Below are 19,819 nucleotides of genomic sequence, written 5' to 3'. Positions count from 1 at the left end.
GTTGCGTAGGCGGTAAAATAACCAAAGACGGTCGGAGCAAGGAGGATATCAAAAGTAGACTAGCTACGGCAAAAAAGGCATTCGTGGCCAAGAGAAGTCTACTAATATCAAATATCGGCCTCAATTTGAGGAAGAAATTTCTGAGAATGTTTTTCTGGTGGTAGTGAAACACGGACTGTGGGAAAACCGGTACAGAAGAGAATCGAAGCATTTGAGATCTGGTGCTACAGACCAATGTTGAAAATTAGGTGGACTGATAAAGAAATTTGAAAATTTGTGGTAAGGTGTATGGAAGTAGGTTACAGTACGCTTTTTCGCCCACTGCTTGAATACTGCTCAGCGGTGTGGGATCCGTACCAGATAGGGTTGATAGAAGAGATAGAGAAGATCCAACGGAGAGCAGCGCGCTTCGTTACAGGATCATTAAGTAATCGCGAAAGCGTTACGGAGATGATAGATAAACTCCAGTGGAAGACTCTGCAGGAGAGACGCTCAGTAACTCGGTACGGGCTTTTGTTAAAGTTTCGAGAACATACCTTCACCGAAGAGTCAAGCAGTATATTGCTCCCTCCTGCGTATATCTCGCGAAGAGACCATGAGGATAAAATCAGAGAGATTAGAGCCCACACAGAAGCATGCCGACAATCCTTCTTTCCACGAACAATACGAGACTGGAATAGAAGGGAGAACCGATATAGGTACTCAGGGTACCCTCCGCCACACACCGTCAGGTGGCTTGCGGAGTATGGATGTAGATGTAGATGTAGAACCAGACTGCTGAAGTCATCGGTCCCTAAGCTTAGGGGCGAGGGGGGTGATAGGGTAAAGAATGAGGATATTCTACGCAGAATCGCAGAGGAAAGGAATATGTGGCAAACACTGATAAGGAAAAGGGACAGTATCATAGGACATCTGTTAAGACATGAGAGAATGACTTCCGCAGTACTAGAAGGAGCTATAGAGGGTAAAAACTTTAGAAGATGAAAGAGATTAGAATATATCCAGCAAGTAATAGAGGGCGTGGTTTGCAAGTGCTACTCTGATATGAATAGGCTAGCACAGGAGAAGAATTCTTGGCAGGCCGCATCAAACCAGTCAGAAGACTGGCGACCAAAAGAAGAAAAAGTATCCTGTCCGGATTATTGAATTGTATTTGTGATCTGTGATTTCATGTTAAGCGCGTAAGCGTATGTGTGAGACCCTCGTTGAGACAGTTTCTCCAAACCGAGGTTCAACTTTAAATGCAGCCATGATATTCAGATCACTCTTTTATTTAATCATCTGTCAACACAGCGGAACAAACCTCCTAGCTTCGTTGCATGTTGGTGTTGGGGCCGTCCTTGTTGTTCTGTAAGTGGATGTTTGTCTGAATGCGAGTATTAAATATTTCCCGCTCCCTCTAATTACGATCGCGATTCTAAATTAAGAGATTCTGTTGTGAATCGTATAGCGTTTCACAAGCAATCATACGTATTTACCGGGCAAAAGCAGTTATATTGATGTCTTATATCAACGTCTTTAGAAATATAGTATTTTCATTCAAGTCCTATCCAGTGAACCGATGTTGTCTCACCTTTACCTACGCCATTTACCTTGTAGTTTCCCTGTTAGCCCATCCATAGCGTTTCCATGAACACGGGTCCAATAATTAGTATTCCCTTTTATTTAACAAATTCTTTAGGACAGATTTTGTTTTCACAAATGTTGCTGCAAGCTGCTCTTATTCACAGTGTTCACACACTTTTTACTTCATTTTAGTATTTGATTCATGTGAATTCCTGGATCATATTAATAATTGCATCCCATTTTTTCTGAGTGACATTACAATTAATGTTCCTTTATGAGTTTTTTATTATGACTAAATCAATTAATTTTCCAACTCAGTCGAACCTCGTGTTTGTCGTTTGGCTAGAGTTGGTGGCAACTCCATCTTTTATTTTGATTTTAATATCAATTAGCATTTCCATTTGCGTGTGGCTCTTTTAGCCATCTGGATATAAATTAATAACTGGCAATCAATGTTGTACAATCGCAATACAGTCATGAAAGACTATACGCTCTGCTTCAAGACTGCTTGTGTCGCAGTGATATGTTATTCGAAACTTTGAGTTGTCAAGGCTGTGCGCCTGGTTGGTTAGGAAGGAATTGAAGTTTGCGATGTCTGATGATGGGTGTAATCCCGAAACGCGTAACATGCTCTAGTAAAAGAGTCAATTGAACATCTCATGATTTCATTGCGATTGTACAGCATTGGTTGCCAGTTATTAACATAAAACCGATTGCAGGCCTCAGACGGGATTTTATGTCCTGGTTATAATCTGGATATAGCTAACGGCTCCACTTATTTCATAAACACCACTTAAATGCATGTCACTTGCAGTACTAACGGAAAAATAACATAAATACTAAATGTTTGTGAAAACAAAATTAAATTTTGGGTCTTTTTTAAATTTTATAATGGTTTCTTTGTTATTAGTAATGATTTGAAAGTGAAGCAAGCACTATATGAAACAAGTTTTACAGGTTTTATAAACCTTCAAAATAGACAAGGAGTTCCATCAAAGCACCAGGAGATCAAAACTCTTCGGTCAGGTGAAGATTTTGAGAACTCGTATTGTAAACTTATTACTGACTCGTTCCGTACCGAATCGCATGGTCCCACTTCACCTGACAAATAAAATAAAATAAATTTATCGTTGTAGACCTAGGAACGCTAAGTGCGTCTTATCTGCGATGTCGTATTTACAAAAGGTAGTAGAACTCATCGCAAGTTAACCACGAGACCCGAGGGTTTCTAGTTATTTTTCCGCAGCTCCTGACAATGAAATCTCGCAAAATGTCGTTTGACACCCATACCGCCCACGCTCACATGTTAGAAAATAGACGTATCATTGGCCGAGTGACAGGACAACTATCTCAGCGGGACAGTGACGCCGCCATGCTGACCATTGGACCCTGGACAGACCCTGCACCCGGCTGACCTTGAGGTCTCATGAAACATGGCAATGCGTGCCGTTTAGTTTCGCAACCACAAGGTCAGCCGCGTCCTGGGTCCGTTAATGACCTTCCTCACCGTATTGATAAGGATGGCGCTGCCGTAAACCACTATTTACATCTTCTGCCGCCTTTGGCTCCAATTCAATTTCAATAACTTCTTCATCTAAGTCATCATATGCTGGTTTTTGCCCAAATCTAATTTGATTTGCAGCATCTTGCCTAACAAATTGTCCTTATATTGTTGCTTCTATTAGCATTAAAGTTGTTCTCCCCTTCCGCCATTTCAATATCGCCCACCGGTCCTGGATATAAAGTTCCTCCGTCGTACTGTATTGAACTATGTTGTCCTGTGCTTAAATACTCATTTCACCACGACTTTGGGCTGACTAAAAAAGATTTACTGGTGTCTCCGTTTAGATACATAGAAGGATAAAACTCTGTCACTGCATGACACTCTAATTTTAAAATCTCTATGCGTGCCAACCTTTTGCTGGCGTGGGTGCTTGCCCTTCGTCTAAGTCATCATATGCTGGATTTTGACCGAATCTAATTTCATTTGCAGCATCTTGCCTACCAATTGTATTGTTTCTTCTATTAGCATTAAAATTGTTCCCTCTTTCCGCCATTTCAATATTGTCCACCGGTCCTGGATATAAAGTTCCTCCGTCGTACTGTATTGAACTATGTTGTCCTGTGCTTAAATGCTCATTTAACCACGACTTTGGGCTGACTAAAAAAGATTTACTGGTGCCTCCGTTTAGATACATAGAAGGATAAAAAACTGTCACTGTATGACACTCTAATTTTAAAATCTCTATACGTGCCAACCTTTAACTGGCGTGGGTGCTTGCCCAGATAGTGTCCTAAAAGGATAACTATCTCACCGGGACAGTGACGCCACCAAGCTGACCATTGGACCCTGGATGGACCCTGGACCCGGCTGAGCTTGTGGTCTCGAAACTAAACGGCACGCAGTGCCCTGTTTCATGTTTCATGAGACCACAAGGTCAGCCGGGTCCAGGGTCCGTCCAGGTTGTCCGTTTCACACCCATACTGCCCACGCTCACATGTTAGAAAATAATCAGTGGCCGAGTGACAGGACAACTATCTCAGCGGGACAGTGACGCCGCCATGCTGACCATTGGATCCTGGACGGACCCTGGACCCGGCTGACCTTGTTGTCTCATTAGACATGAAACATGGCACTGCGTGCCGTTTCGTTTCGAGACCTGCACAGACCCTGGACCCGGCTGAGCTTGTGGTCTCGAAACGAAACGGCACACAGTGCCATGTTTCATGTTTCATGAGACCACAAGGTCAGCCGGGTCCAGGGTCCATCCAGGGTGTCCGTTTGACACTCATACCGCCCACGCTCACATGTTAGAAAATAGACGTATCATTGGCCGAGTGACAGGACAACTATCTCAGCGGGACAGTGACGCCGCCATGCTGACCATTGGACCCTGGACCATTCTGACCTTGTGGTCTCATGAAACATGAAACATGGCACTGCGTGCCGTTTCGTTTCGAGACCTGCACGGATCCTGGACCCAGCTGAGCTTGTGGTCTCAAAACGAAACGGCACGCAGTGCCATGTTTCATGTTTTATGAGACCACAAGGTCAGCTGGGTCCAGGTTCCGTCCAGCGTTCAAAGGGGCAAGCACCCACGCCAGAAAAAGGTTGGCACGTATGTTGTTGTTGTTGTTGTTGTTGTTGTGGTCCTCAATCCTGAGACTGGTTTGATGCAGCTCTCCATGCTACTTTATCCTGTGCAAGCTTCTTCATCTCCCAGTACCTACTGCAACCTACATCCTTCTGAGTCTGCTTAGTGTATTCATCTCTTGGTCTCCCTCTACGATTTTTACCCTCCACGCTGCCTTCCAATGCTAAATTTGTGATCCCTTGATGCCTCAGAACATGTCCTACCAACTGGTCTCTTCTTCTAGTCAAGTTGTGCCACAAACTCCTCTTCTTCCCAATTCTATTCAATACCTCCTCATTAGTTATGTGATCTACCCATCTAATCTTCAGTATTCTTCTGTAGCACCACATTTCAAAAGCTTCTATTATGTTCTTGTCCAAACTATTTATCGTCCATGTTTCACTACCATACATGGCTAAACTCCATAGAAATACTTTCAGAAACGAGTTCCTGGCACTTAAATCTATACTCGATGTTAACAAATTTCTCTTCTTCAGAAACGCTTTCCTCGCTATTGCCAGTCTACGTTTTATATCCTATCTATTTCGACCATCATCAGTTACTTTGCTCCCCAAATAGTAATGGCACGTATAGAGATTTTAACATTAGAGTGTCATGCAGTGACAGATTTTTATCCTTCTATGTATACAGGGTGTTACAAAAAGGTACGGCCAAACTTTCAGGAAACATTCCTCACACACAAATAAAGAAAAGATGTTATGTGGACATGTGTCCGGAAACGCTTAATTTCCATGTTAGAGCTCATTTTAGTTTCGTCAGTATGTACTGTACTTCCTCGATTCACCGCCAGTTGGCCCAATTGAAGGAAGGTAAAGTTGACATCGGTGCTTCTGTTGACATGCGACTCATTGCTCTACAGTACTAGCATCTAGCACATCAGTACGTAGCATCAACAGGTTAGTGTTCATCACGAACGTTGTTTTTGCAGTCAGTGCAATGTTTACAAATGCGGAGTTGGCAGGTGCCCATTTGATGTATGGATTAGCACGGGGCAATAGCCGTGGCGCCGTACGTTTGTATCGAGACAGATTTCCAGAACGAAGGTGTCCCGACAGGAAGACGTTCGAAGAAATTGGTCGCCGTCTTAGGGAGCACGGAACATTCCGGCCTATGACTCCCGACTGGGGAAGACCTAGAACGACGAAGACACCTGCAATGGACGAGGCCATTCTTCGTGCAGTTGACGATTACCCCAATGTCAACGTCAGAGAAGTTGCTGCTGTACAAGGTAACGTTGACCACGTCACGGAATGGAGAGTGCTACGGGAGGACCAGTTGTTTCCGTACCATGTACACTATCAGCAGCTGATTGGCCTCCACGGGTACACTTCTGCGAATGGTTCATCCAACAATGTGTCAATCCTCAATTCAGTGCAAATGTTCTCTTTACGCATGAGGCTTCATTCCAACGTGATCAAATTGTAAATTTTCACAATCAACATGTGTGGGCTGACGATAATCCGCATGCAATTGTGCAATCACGTCATCAACACAGGTTTTCTGTGAACGTTTGGGCAGGCATTGTTGGTGATGTCATGATTGGGCCCCATGTTCTCCCACCTACGCTCAAGGGAGCACGTTATCATGATTTCATGCTCTACCTGTGCTGCTAGACCATGTGCCTTTAGAAGTACGACACAACATGTGGTTCTTGCACGATGAAGCTCCTGCGCATTTCAGTCGAAGTGTTCGTACGCTTCTCAACAACAGATTCGGTGACCGATGGATTGTTAGAGGCGGACCAATTTCATGACCTCCACGCTCTCCTGACCTCAACCCTCTTGACTTTCATTTATTGGGGCATTTGAAAGCTCTTGTCTACGCAACCCCGGTACCAAATGTTGAGACTGTTCGTGCTCGTATTGTGGACGGCTATGATACAATACGCCATTCTCCAGGGCTGCATCAGCGCATCAGGGATTCCATGCGACGGACGGTGGAAGCATGTATCCTCGCTAACGGAGAACATTTTGAACATTTCCTGTAACAAAGTGTTTGAAGTTACGCTGGTACGTTCTGTTGCTGTGTTTCCATTCCATGATTAATGTGATTTGAAGAGAAGAAATAAAATGAGCTCTAACATGGAAAGTAAGCGTTTCCGGACACATGTCCACATAACATATGTTCTTTCTTTGTGTGTGAGGAATGTTTCTTGAAAGTTTGGCCGTACCTTTTTGTAACACCCTGTATAAACGGAGATACCCGTAAATCTTTTTTAGTCAGCACAATGTCGTGGTTAAATGAGTATTTAAGCACAGGACATCATAGTTCAATACAGTACGACGAAGGAACTTTATGTCCAGGACGCCAAACCCCTCTTGCAGGCGCGACCACATTCATCACTCGAGTGCAAGAGTCGCACGCTGCCGCGTCGCACCGGAGTGCGGCGCCCGTCGCCAGGTATCGTGTTTCGCGGTGGCGCCTGCCTGCGAAAAGCCGGGCAGCGAGGCGGCCGTCGGCGGCTTTGTATTTGCCCTGCAGCGCCGGGCCGAGTGCCCATTGTTCCGGCTGGCGACCCGGCCAGGGGGTTGACTCAGCGAGAGGGCGGGGCGGGGGCGGGCCGCGTCGAGAGCTGTGTCAACACGGACGCCGAGATCTGCGATAGTCCCGCGCCCCGCCGGCAGGCGGCATCGAAATTAGTTCGTCGTCAGCACTCGAGAAAAATGGAGGCGGCGGCGCCCGCTGGGAGTTGTGCGCGGGTCGTCAGCTTTTAAAAGTTTGGTCCCCTCCTCTGCCGACGGCCCTTCACCAGCGAGCGTTCCGCGCGGATGAGCGCCGCTAGAACGTGCAATCTGCAGCGATGAGGAAGGGAAAGAGGTAACCATCTATCTACTCACCGGAAACATATTGTAACGTTTCGCTGGCTCTACTTGCTTCGTTATATGCTCGCGTAACAACTAATATATGAGATAAAATACGTTGCTACGAAGAGAGCCCTGAAATACTTTTTAGGGATACTGTGCTATGACTTCCTTTGTATCATTAATTTTCAACAAAACAAAATACGAGGGCTATCCGCAAAGTACATTACGTTTTGGAATTAAAAATAAATAAAGTATTGGAAATTTTTTTTCTTATATACAGATGAAAGCCACACTTCAATACTACTTTTCTACATAGTTGTCTTTTGGGACAGAAAAGGTGTGATTTTTGTGGATTTCCTGGAAAGAGGCACTACAATAAACTCTCAAAGGTATTGCAAAACTCTGCACAACCTCAGAAGAGCAATTCGAAACATGCGCAGGGGAAAGTTGGGCTCAAAGATCTTTCTGATTCACGACAACGCCCGGGCCCACACGGCAAATGCCACTCGTGAAGTTCTTGAATCTTTTAAGTGGGAGTTGTTTCCTCATCCGCCGTTCAGTCCCGACCTGGCACCGACCGACTTCCACTTATTCCCAGCAATGAAGAGGTGGTTGGCTATGCAGCGTTTTGATGACGACGCACAGCTTCAAGAAGAGGTAACCACGTGGTTGAAGGACCAGGCGGCCGAATTCTACGGCGAAGGAATTTCCAAGCTCATCCATCGCTACGATAAGTGCCTTAATTTAATTGTCAACTATGTAGAAAAGTGCTATTTAAGTGTGGCTTTCATCTGTATATAATTTAAAAAATTTCCCAATACTTTATTTATTTTTAATTCCAAAACGTAATGTACTTTGTAGATAGCCCTCGTATATTATGTTCTTATTATTCTTGATCTGGCTGTCTATTAAAGGAACATTGTTTCGTTACTGTAACTCGCATTAAAGTTCAACATATCTTCCTTACTTTACGGTTATTGAAAAGGTTACTAAAAATTATTTTGTTATCAATACTGATGTTACAGTACGCAATGTTTGTTCAACATCAAAATTTTGCAGTGGATTTTTGTTAACACTAAAACACCAATAAGTACCACGACTAACACGAGAACGTGAGACTGTTATCAGAGAAAAAGATGTCTTTACTATAATGTTTGCCAGACCAGAACTACGCACAGCATGATTTCTTTTATGTTATGAAGGTAAATCATCTTTTTGCACTGTTAATAATATATCATCCGGAGCCCGCGTCAACTTGTAAAACACACCATAAAATCTGCTGCTCTGCTCTGCAATTCCGGAAGCTCAAGGAAATAATTTTAGTTTACTAGTACCTGTCAGCTTCTTTGCGGTATGATTGGTTTCATTTAATGCAGTTTGAATGCGCCGCGGCAGCGGCTCGTTCGTTCGTAGCGCAGCTCTGCGCCACGAATAATATTTAAATAACTGAAAATTTCTTAAAAGGATGGGGTAAAATACCAGGCAAGCTTATTACAAATCATAATGCAAGTTTTCACTAAGTAACTCTATTCCAAACATTTAAACAGATTAAATTATTACACACCTTTACAATGAGTACGTGATGGCGTACGTCCCTCAAATCTTGGCAAAAGAATGCTACGCAAGCGTACAATATAACGTCACAGGATCTTCCTACTCACGTAACTCCAAGAAGACGACAGATAAATTAAAGTTCGGTCACCAGTATTTATACTTGTCACATATTCTCATCTTCGTTTGATATTTAATAAGTATCGTCTGTGTCGGTTTCAGTACTCGGCGACACAGATATTATCTTTAAAAAAAAAATCAGTACATAACTCTATACAAGAGCAAAACATGACACATAATGCTTTCACTTTATTATATAAAGTTTACACAATCGTTGTCCACGCAATTACAATCATCCAGTTCAATTATTCTTTTCTCCTTTTTTCTTACCACATATAATATGTGTTTCGCTAAGAGACGTTACAAACGCTAGCTGCGTAGTAATGGCTCCTGCGTTACCTCTTCTACCATAATGACGTTAATAAAGCCGACAAATGGCATACTAAAATGCAACTCTTTAGCTAACACTACGTGGTTATAATTAAACTCACGGTGTTCCACGAGTTGCAGTGCGGGCTGCATACATCACAGGAAGTTGAAACATCGTAGATGCGTTCATTAAGCGGTGACCTTGTAACAACAACGACTCTGTACTGTTGTACATATAAGTAATCCTTTTCATCTGATTTTACGATAAACTTGTGTAATTGATCTTCTGATTACATTTCCTTTTGTTTCATGCCCTTATTTTAAGAAAACTGTAAATAAGTCTCAATGTGAATATTAATGTTTATGTCAAATGTCAAGTAATATTGTAATAGAATTGAAATGTAACAAATGTTGAAACTGTTGTAAGATATTTAAAATTGTAACTGTGCGTCTGGTCCATACGTAGGCAATTTTTGTTAGGATATGTAGAATGCAAAACCTCGGGTGAATACCCGGTATGTCAGGAAGCGGTAAAAGGTGAATGGCGGGCGAGCGCAGGGAAATACGCGCGGGCACTGCACGGCACAACGGGCTCAGCAGTAGTAGATGGAGTTTGGCACTGGTTTGAGCAACACCTTCTGGAGCGAGGAGGCTCTCCTGGAAGACATAGCTTCACTGAGCCTCGGGTATGCCGTTCCAACGCCCACATAGCATGTCAAAATTCCATAGGCACTAAATGGAAAAGTATTGCGACACTAAAAATAATTAAAGTGCCAATTCGTCAAGAGCCATAGCTGTGGTTGTATGTGTGCTCTGTGCCTCGCCATCTTGCCGCCCGCCAACCGCCGCATCGATACTAGCAGGTTAAAACTACTAGTACTAGATACGTATGGATCAGAGAGTGAACCGTGTTTGATTGGTGCAATAATAACCTAAATTTTACCAGAACTTTTCCATCATTTAATTACCCTCACAACTAACCTAGACAGGGTCCTTTCCAAACGTTGTACAATCCGAGTGTCCCGAAATGAAAATTAAAATTTGTGTTAATAATAATTATTTGCAGTACTAGCTATATTAGAATAATGAAATGTTTTGTTAATGAACCAGTAAATGAATAGCGATGGTCTAACGAAGTCGAAAGATAACTTCAGTATTGATATAGTAATGAAGTTTGTTATTTCGAGACAGATTTAAAGGAATTAAAATAAGCAGTTAATAAGATGAAAAGAGTAGTAACTTGTATACCGGAAATCTTGAATGAATAATAAAGTCAGTAATCATTTTTTTTTAAATACAGCGATCATAACAGTTTCAGGGTCCCCCCCCCCCCCCCTGCCCCCTTCATTCATTTGAATTCTGACGTGTTCTAAATTAGTTTGACCAGCAAAAGTTAAATTCATTATAAAAGTCAAAATTTATAAGTGTTTTGTCTGTATCAAAATTGACATTTTGTTTGTGGCATGAAAGCACAATTTCTAGGGTAACCTATGCCCGGTTTTAATCACATTAATAGACAGTATAAAGTTTTGTAGTAAACATTATAGTGTAGTGTTATGCATTCGTGATTTTCCATACCAGTACAGAACGTGAAACTATCAGTTCAATAGATTTTCTGGTTCTAAAATTCTACTGTATTATGCAATGTTTCAACTTGTTGTTTTCATGAATATATACCAACTTGTACAGGGAAGAAACTCAGTTAATGCCTAATTAGGCTGGCGACCGTATTATTGTCACATTGGTAGCATCTTCTAGTTTGGTTTTGATCCATCCTGACGTGTGATTGCATTTCGAACTTACTTGACGGATCATTGTTATTACAGAGTGCACGTAAGTCTGATTTGCCACCATTCAGGTGCACGGGGTCGATATCTATGCGAAAATCCTTTCTCATAAGGTGAATCCCGCTCACTTACCATGGCACATGCTTTAACGAGTACTGTGTTAGGGATTACAACCTCGCACAGTGTGCTGAAATAACAATGGTCGCACTTGCTGCCACCAGGTAAAAATATGGCACTGCAGGCAGTCAAATTTTGGAATTGTTCCTGTTTTGACGTCAGTATGCTGCGTATCTCTTGGCAATGCGTGTTGGTTTCTTTTGTGAAATGACCGTTACTGTGAACAGTTAAGAAGATTGAAGTTTTCCGTTCAAAATGCAACGGCTATTCAGAAGAGAGACCTTGCACTGCTGGTAAAGCTCTTTTATCAGAAAGGCAACAATAGCAGCGCTGAATTTCGAGGATAGCGGCAGAGAGGCCTGGTGTCAATATACGTGGTACAGAGTATGACTGAGAAATCTGAAGAAACAGGTGAATTTAGTGGCCCAGCATGGAAAGGAAGGAGGTCCATTCCCATGGCAGTGCTTGATGATGCTGGTGCACTATAGTCTACCGTGTAGCACATGCCTCACATTCTGCAGGCAGTGATTGAGCTGTGTCATGGGAATTCTCACGTTCCTGGTCAACAGTTCAAAAGATTTTGCGGCACGTTTTACACTGTTACCTTTACAAGATTCAGCTTGTTCATAAAATTAAGCTCCAAAATAGACTACAACGCCATGACTTTGCCGTTCGTTATTTCGCACACCTGAAAATGGATGACATGTGATTCCGTTGAAGAACGAGGCACATTTCACTCTGCTCGATGCCGTGGATGCACAGAACCGTCTCATATGGGTTTCTTCCCTGCTACATGTCGCGCAGGAACATCCTCTGCATGCAGCTTACGTCACTGTGTAATGTAGTTTCACAAGCGTCTTCTGTTTCGGTCTCGCAGGCTTGTTACGTGTACGGTGAAACTGCACGTTTAAGGATCTCCTTATGCAAATACGCGACTCCAGCTTTGCGTCAAGACAACTGTGTCTGAAACACTATTTTCATGCAAGATGTGGCGACACCATAATTGCTCACCAGGTGAAAGATTAGCTTAGAGAAACTTTCGACAACGACTGATTTATCTCCAGGCAATTTCAAGGTGTCTGGCCTTCCAAATTTCTTTCTTTCTTTCTTTCACTGATGCCATGTCCCGCGCTGACGCAGTGTTAGGAATGGATTTGGCAAGGTTAGTGGAAAGGGGTGGCCGGATGCCCTTCCTGCCGCCACCCCGTACCCCCTGGGACGGAATTAGCGTACCCCTACTGTCTGCATTGAGTGTAATAACTGGAATAGTGCGAACGTGTTCAGATGTCTGCGAGTCGTGTAACTGAGGTGGAATGTGGGGACCAGCCTGGTATTGACCGCCTAAAAACTACATCCAGGCTGGCCGGCACAATAACCCTCGTCGTTAATTCGCCGGGCGGATTCGATCCGGGGCCGGCGCGCCTATCCGAGTCCAGGGAGCAGCGCGTTATCGCTCTCGGCTACCCTGGCGGGTCGTGGCTGGTCTTCCAAATCTGCTGATCTAAATCCAAGTTACTCCCGGTTGTGAGGACATCTGAAAGATCTTTTATATCAGGGATGTATTCAGACCCTTGCTGATCTGAAGGACAGCGTACGACGACGTACGAGACGTAGAAGTATGAAACCGGAATATCCCTGTAGATAGTACTAGCCGTCAGTGTAGGGCCCGTGAGACCACATCTGCAGCTCCAGCTGCTTCCTGTAATGGCTGATGACGAATGTCAACACACAGTAACACAAGTTCCACACGTCGGTATACATTTAAAGCCAGTAGACATGTCGAGTTTTGTGCCTGCGAATTACGACTTGCGGACAGCTTTGTGTTTCTGTTATCATTTGAAGAAAACTGTGGCAGAATCGCACCGATTGTTTTTCGAAGCTTTCGGCGGACATGCTCTTCGGAAAATACAGTGTTCCGAGTGGTTCAAGAAATTCAGAAATGGTGATTTTGGCGTGAGAAACGATGATCGCGGAAGACCATCGAAAAAGTTCGGAGAGAACGAATTGCAGGCCTTATTGGATGAAGATAATACTCAAACTCAACAGGAACGCGCGGAACAATTGAATGTGACGCAGAGAGCCATTTCTCTTTGGTAGAAAGCTTTGGAAAAGTTGCAGAAAGTGGGAAAATGGGTTCCGTATGAACTAAATGAGAGACAGCAACCAAATCGAAAGTCCACTTGTGAAAAGCTCCTCGCCGGATACAAAAGAAAGTCGTTTCTCCATCGAATAGCGACAGATGATGAGAAATGGATATATTTTGAGAATCCTAAGCCCGTCGTAAATCATAGGTGAATCCAGGCAAACCATCGACTTCGACTGCAAAACCAAATCGCTCTGGAAAGAAGACAATGTCCTACGTTTGTCGGAATGAGAAGGGTGTCATCCATTATCAGCCGCTAAAACCTGGTGAAACCGTTACCACTGATTGCTACCAACAGCAAATGGTCGATTTAAATCGAGCATTACGTGGAAAACTATCGGAATGTGGAAAGAGGCAACACAGAGTGATATTGCTCCATGATAACGCCCCGTATAATGCAGTAAAACGGATCAAGGAAACGATCGAGGCGTCCAGTTGGTAAATACTTGGGCATGCGGATTATTCTCCAGACTTGGCTCCGTTCGATTATGATCTGTTTGAATCCCTGGGACACGTTCTCGCTGGTAATCTGCCAGTTGTATTAGACGTACCCTACCACTATCTGACACTAAAGCTTGTAACGTCGCTCTCAATAAGAACGGCAATTACCAGCAGAAATTATACGAGAAGTCAGAGAGATCTAGACGAGAGGTTTTCACGGTTTTTAACATTGTTATCAATCAATATAGTACATGAAGATCGGTATTATTAGGCCCTAAGTTGTTTTATTTCTCACATAACAGTGTTTCCTGGGCTGGCGTAAGCTGTCGCCAGTACACTGGTCGGCAAAGATGTTGCAAGAAGATCGATAGTAGGCGCTGGATCAAACGCTCCAATCAGGAGGGCGGCCAAAGACAGACTTGCAAGAAACACGCCGACAACGCCCTCTCGACTGCAAGCATTTAGATCGCCAGCAGTGACCGGAACGCCTCAATCAGTCCGAGTCAGTCACAGTCTCAGACACTATCGCGGTCACCCAGTCACTCACTAGCTCCATCACTGACACACCAACTCGCACTCCAGTTTGGCGTCTGTGATTCATCACATAGTGAGACTTATACTTCACCAGCAGTGAGGTTAACGTGGACTATTACTTGAAGAGCTTGTACCAAAACACATGGACTCTCTTGAAGATAAGTAGCTTCTTGTTTATATAAATAAAAAACCCTGTTCATATATGTGTGCAGTTGTCTTGTAAAATCAGGATACTGGCCAACAAACAACATGCTCTCCTTTGATTCCTACGGTTCAAGAATCAATACTGGCGATGAGGATACAACACTCTTTGTATCCTTTTTAAGATTTTAACTGATGCATACGCCGTACCACATACAGGCGAGTTAATTTTTTGTCCAGTACTAAACCAAAATATTATGAGTACCCGAAAGTGACTTCTGTGTTACTTGTAACTATGTTTGAAGGGAGTAGTGCAGGTAGGAATAGATGAGTGTTTTAATTATTTGTAAGAATTATATTTGTTGTGTTGGATTCAGGTGAAGATCCATTTTCGAAGCCGCATATAAACAGTTGTGAGAAATTCATTAAAAGTGTTATTTATTACCTAAAGATCTTAGGGTGCATGTATCAGATAAGGTTAATTCAAATTTAGATTATTAGAAGTAGCCAGAGAAGCTTCTTCAGTCTACGACCAGATCTGATAAGAAAGAACTAACAAAAAACATTGCAGTATACCAAATCACTTTTTCCTGATAGGTCTTTCCCAATAATTTCTGCGAAACTACACGTTTCTATCCGTCGCTGTTCTGTTTCCATTACGGCTTTCTGTATTTAATCCTCACTTTTTGGAATAGACGATCGGTTGTACACCCCGTGGACTGCTCGAATTCAGAATCGTATTCATCTGTTATTCATGGACAAAAGCATGCATATTCATTTGTGGAATCGCTCGCTACTTCTTTGATACAGCAAATCTCGCGTTGGCACACAGATGACATTTACATTCCCCTTACAGAATTAAAAAGTCTGTTTGTTCCAGATTTTGGAGATAATTGTGTTTAGAGGAAGCAGGGAACAATTTGATTACACCGTTTTGATACTTAGAAAGTCCTACAGATGTTAACGATTTTCAATGACTTAACAGTATACATCTCATAACATACATGTATCAATGGCTTTTTTTTCATTTTTTAATCACATCTTATCTTATAAAATAATTTGCCTCTTCTGAACGTCGCCTATAGTAAGAGAATTGAATGTATTACTCCACTTATTTTATTAAGATTGATGCTTCCACACAGGCGTGAATGCTAGTTGATTCAAGGCAATGTGCGTGAAATAGAATCTGAAACTGAAGCCTGAAAGGTTCAACGAGATACTACTAAAGTCAAAATTAATATCCTCCCAATAAAGTAAAAACAAAAGTTAGTTTTTTTCTGTCCGTTAAACTGAACCTACGAGATTTCTTTCTCGATGATCCCGACTTTCATCCCCATCCCTTGAATTTATGCGCAAAATTTGATGGCTAATGTGGTTGGCAGTTTCGTGCCATACTGAACATAATGTTGTCGATTACTATATTGCAAGACGTCATAAAAATTCCACCAAAGTGGCAGTGGAGGATTGCTTATTTTCATAACGTAGTAAATTTTCAAGTGATACCTGTGTAAAACAACTCAGAAAGAACTACATAATTAATAGGAAAATAACGATGTGTGAATAGTTAGAGGGGTTTACGTCAGCGTCGGTTTGGAGTTATCTTTCTGTGTTATTAAATCAGGAGTATGCTATTCATCAGGTATGTGACCAGTAGGTACCTCTATAGTCTTATGGATACCAGCACTGATTTCCTCGCATTTATGCTTACATACTTCGTTTCGCCCACATTGCACCAACGGCCGAGTCAAAAGGAGGCATTTGAGAGGTTAGTGGCCAATGCACCCTCTCGCTTTCCGAGTGGGAAACTCCCCTACGGTGGCAGAAGAGTCGACAATAGTTAACTGTAAGACAATGCAGAAATCAATAGAAATAACTGCATTACAGACACGATGTATACGTTTAGTAAATATGCGCTGTAACTGAGAAATTTTTAAAAAGACAACGGCCTTGCCGCAGTGGCTACACCCGATCCCGTGAGATCACCGAAGTTAAGCGCTGTCGGGCGTGGTCGGCATTTGGATGGGCGACCATCCGGGCCGCCATGCGCTGTTGCCATTTTCCGGGGTGCACTCAGCCTCGTGATGCCAACTGAGGAGCTACTCGACCGAATAGTAGCGGCTTCGGTCAAGAATACCATCATAACGACTGGGAGAGCGGTGTGCTGACCCCACGCCCTTCCCACCCGCATCCTGAGGATGACACGGCGGTCGAATGGTCCCGGTAGGCCACTCGTGACCTGAAGACGGAGTGCTTTTTTTCTAACTGAGAAACTTTTATTATGATCTCTCCAACACGAAAAGATTCTGATTTAGTTTCTGTTCGTATCATCAGGATGATGTTGCCAAGAAGGAAGAGACAGTAGATCATTTATCTTTAAGGAGCAGACAAATGAAATCGAGACAGATAGAAGAAATTATGTAAACTGTTCATCATTTCTAAAGTAACCACCGTAATTGTTAATACATTTATCACACTGTTAGACAAGACGGTCAAGGCCTTCTTGGAAAAGTGTCTGTAATTGTGGACGGAACCATGTTTATACTCGCGCAACTCTTCGTTTGAAGCAAATAGACGCCAACGAATGTATTTCTTCTAGGCACCAAATATATGGAAATTGCACGTGGAGGGATCGGGAGTGTATGGATGGAGTGTAAGGCCTTCCAAGATAAACTTCTGATAATACGTGTGCATCTTTCCAGGGCTGCATTCGGTCCTGACTTCATTTTTATGTATGACAGTGCGAAACGACATCAAAGAGCGCAGTTGGAGGAGCTATTGGAACTAAACTGTATTTCACGATTGTACTGGTTTTGCCGCTCACCCGAGTTAAATCCCATTGAGTCCTTGTGGGATGGGTTGGGAACACACAGTGCAGTTCGTCCACTTGCCCAACTTGGCAGTAACACATCATGCGAAAGTTACGTTTGTCCTTAAGTTTTGCACACCATTGTACGTGCAGTTCTGTGTCGTTGTATTCTTCGTCCGTTTTCTTTATGTATTGGGCTAATATATGTGACGAGTAACTAAACTGAAACCCTGGAAATTTAATTTCTCCATAAGTAGTATTGTTGTCAGTGTACTGGTTGTCATACTGTTTGCAGTATTTGTATTATATGGTGTACTATTCTGTCTCCTTCAGACATACTCAAATAGCGAGAGGCAGTTGGTTTCACAGTTGTCACGCGGCGAGTTCTCTCAAATCTGGTTACGGGTATTTCGGCTTTGGTGGTTCTTAATGCCCAACTAACGCCCCCAATAAATATCCGTATGGGAGTGCCTCAAGGAAGTCCGCTGTCAATGACTTTGTTTGTGTTGTCTCTGGAGCCCTACTTCGGATGCTAGCATCCCAGCTTACAGGTTTGACGCTTTCCGACTGGACTATAGCTGTTAGTGCATACGAGGATGACGTGATGGTTCTACTTCGCAGTCCTACTGAGATACCTCGACTGAAGGCTGTCATCGATGATTTTTGTCTGAGTTCAGGTGAAAAACTTAATGAAGGTAAATGCAAGCTACTTCCCTTGAGAGGTTTTGATGACTTAGTTGTTCCATGCGCTACTGCGGTGGATCGGCATATGTCTCTCGGTATCATCATTGATCGTTGTCCACTCACAATGGCGCCGCTCAACTGGAAGTCTGTTACGGAAAAAATTCAGGAAGCGACATTAGAACTTAAAGGCGTTCTCTTACTCTGCTCCAGAAAGTCCGAGTACCTGGATACATATGTCTTACGCAGAGCTTATTACGTCGCCCAAGTTTATCCGCTTCCCTCGATAATGACGAAGAAACTGCAACAATTGTCTGGTCGTTTCTTACGGAAAAGACACATATTTCGGTTACAGTATGAGGTGATCACGAAGCCTCGCTCCTTTGGGGGGCACTGGATCTGAATGATACACGCAGAAAGTCGCAGTTGCTATATGTGAGTCGCTCAATTTTGACAATCACTCAGGAAACTCACACTTTCACGTCTCATTTATTTCTGTGTCCGTCCTGCTAGTCTAGAACCCTCTATTGATGTTGGTCGCCTCAGTTACAAGTTAAGACTCATTCATCATTTATACCTTGCGGTAAGCTATTTAGGGGCTGACATCTTATGGAGACATGTCCTCACCATGAAATTCCTACAGATCCGTGGGGAAGCAGTCCCTTGCCGAACCTCGTTGAAAGAGACTGGACGAAAGTTTGGTTCAATATCTGTCTTCCGATTTTGCCGATGTGCGTAGCGTCCTCGTGGTATAAGGTCGTAAATAACTTGATTCCAACGAACGAGTGACTTTTTCCGTATTGGGCTTAGTGACACGGATTTATGTAGTCGTAGTACGTCTCCCAATAGGATACGACATCGCTTTACTTGTGGAGGTCGTAAGGCAAACTCGACTTCGGTCAGGACACAATTGGCCTTCCTTACTCGATCTTCTGAGACTGCCTGGACATGCTTGCCAATGCCTCGATACCGAGACCTCTTCGCCAACATGTTGAATCTTGTTTTCCGTCAGCAAGGTGTTGGTTAATTTAATCTATTCTGATGATAAGTGTTTTTCTTTGTTATGTATTTTCCCACCTGATCTGCTTCGACTTGCCCTCTCCTGGTTTCCCTGTTCGTTTAGTTTTGTGTTTTGACTCAGCATCGCTCCAGTTCTATTGTGTATCGATGAAATATAGATACACTTGAACGTCTACAGTCATAAGTTTTTCTGAGTATACTTGGAATTTTTCGTAGTTTGCTATTTCGAATGTAATCTTGTTTCGTTTTTCTACTACTTTTAGATTCAATTACTAACTATAAAAATATATAAAAAACCCAAAATAAAAAAATTAAAAATTAAAAATTTCTAAAAATGTATAAAATAATTGTTGATAAGTTTCTTGTGAGCTTGAAGCTGGTTTGTCGGCTACGTTTTCGGTTTTTTTCTCTTATTTATTGTTCCGTTATCATTATTAATGTTTTTCCATTTTGCAGCCTCTGTTGCATGATGGTATGACTATGGTCTACTGAAGTGTCATGATAGTACTAAGTCATTGTGATAATAAAAAATAGCCTGAGTGGTTAAGGCGTCCGCTTGCGATAAGCGGAAAAACCGGGTTTGAGTCCCTGTCTGCCAAAAATTTTCATTCGCGTTAATCAGTTGTGCAGCTGAAGGTATTTAC

The sequence above is a fragment of the Schistocerca piceifrons genome, chromosome 1 (assembly GCF_021461385.2).
Source record: "Schistocerca piceifrons isolate TAMUIC-IGC-003096 chromosome 1, iqSchPice1.1, whole genome shotgun sequence".
In the NCBI taxonomy this organism is placed as follows: Eukaryota; Metazoa; Arthropoda; class Insecta; order Orthoptera; family Acrididae; genus Schistocerca; species Schistocerca piceifrons.
This window is presented reverse-complemented; position numbering follows the sequence as displayed.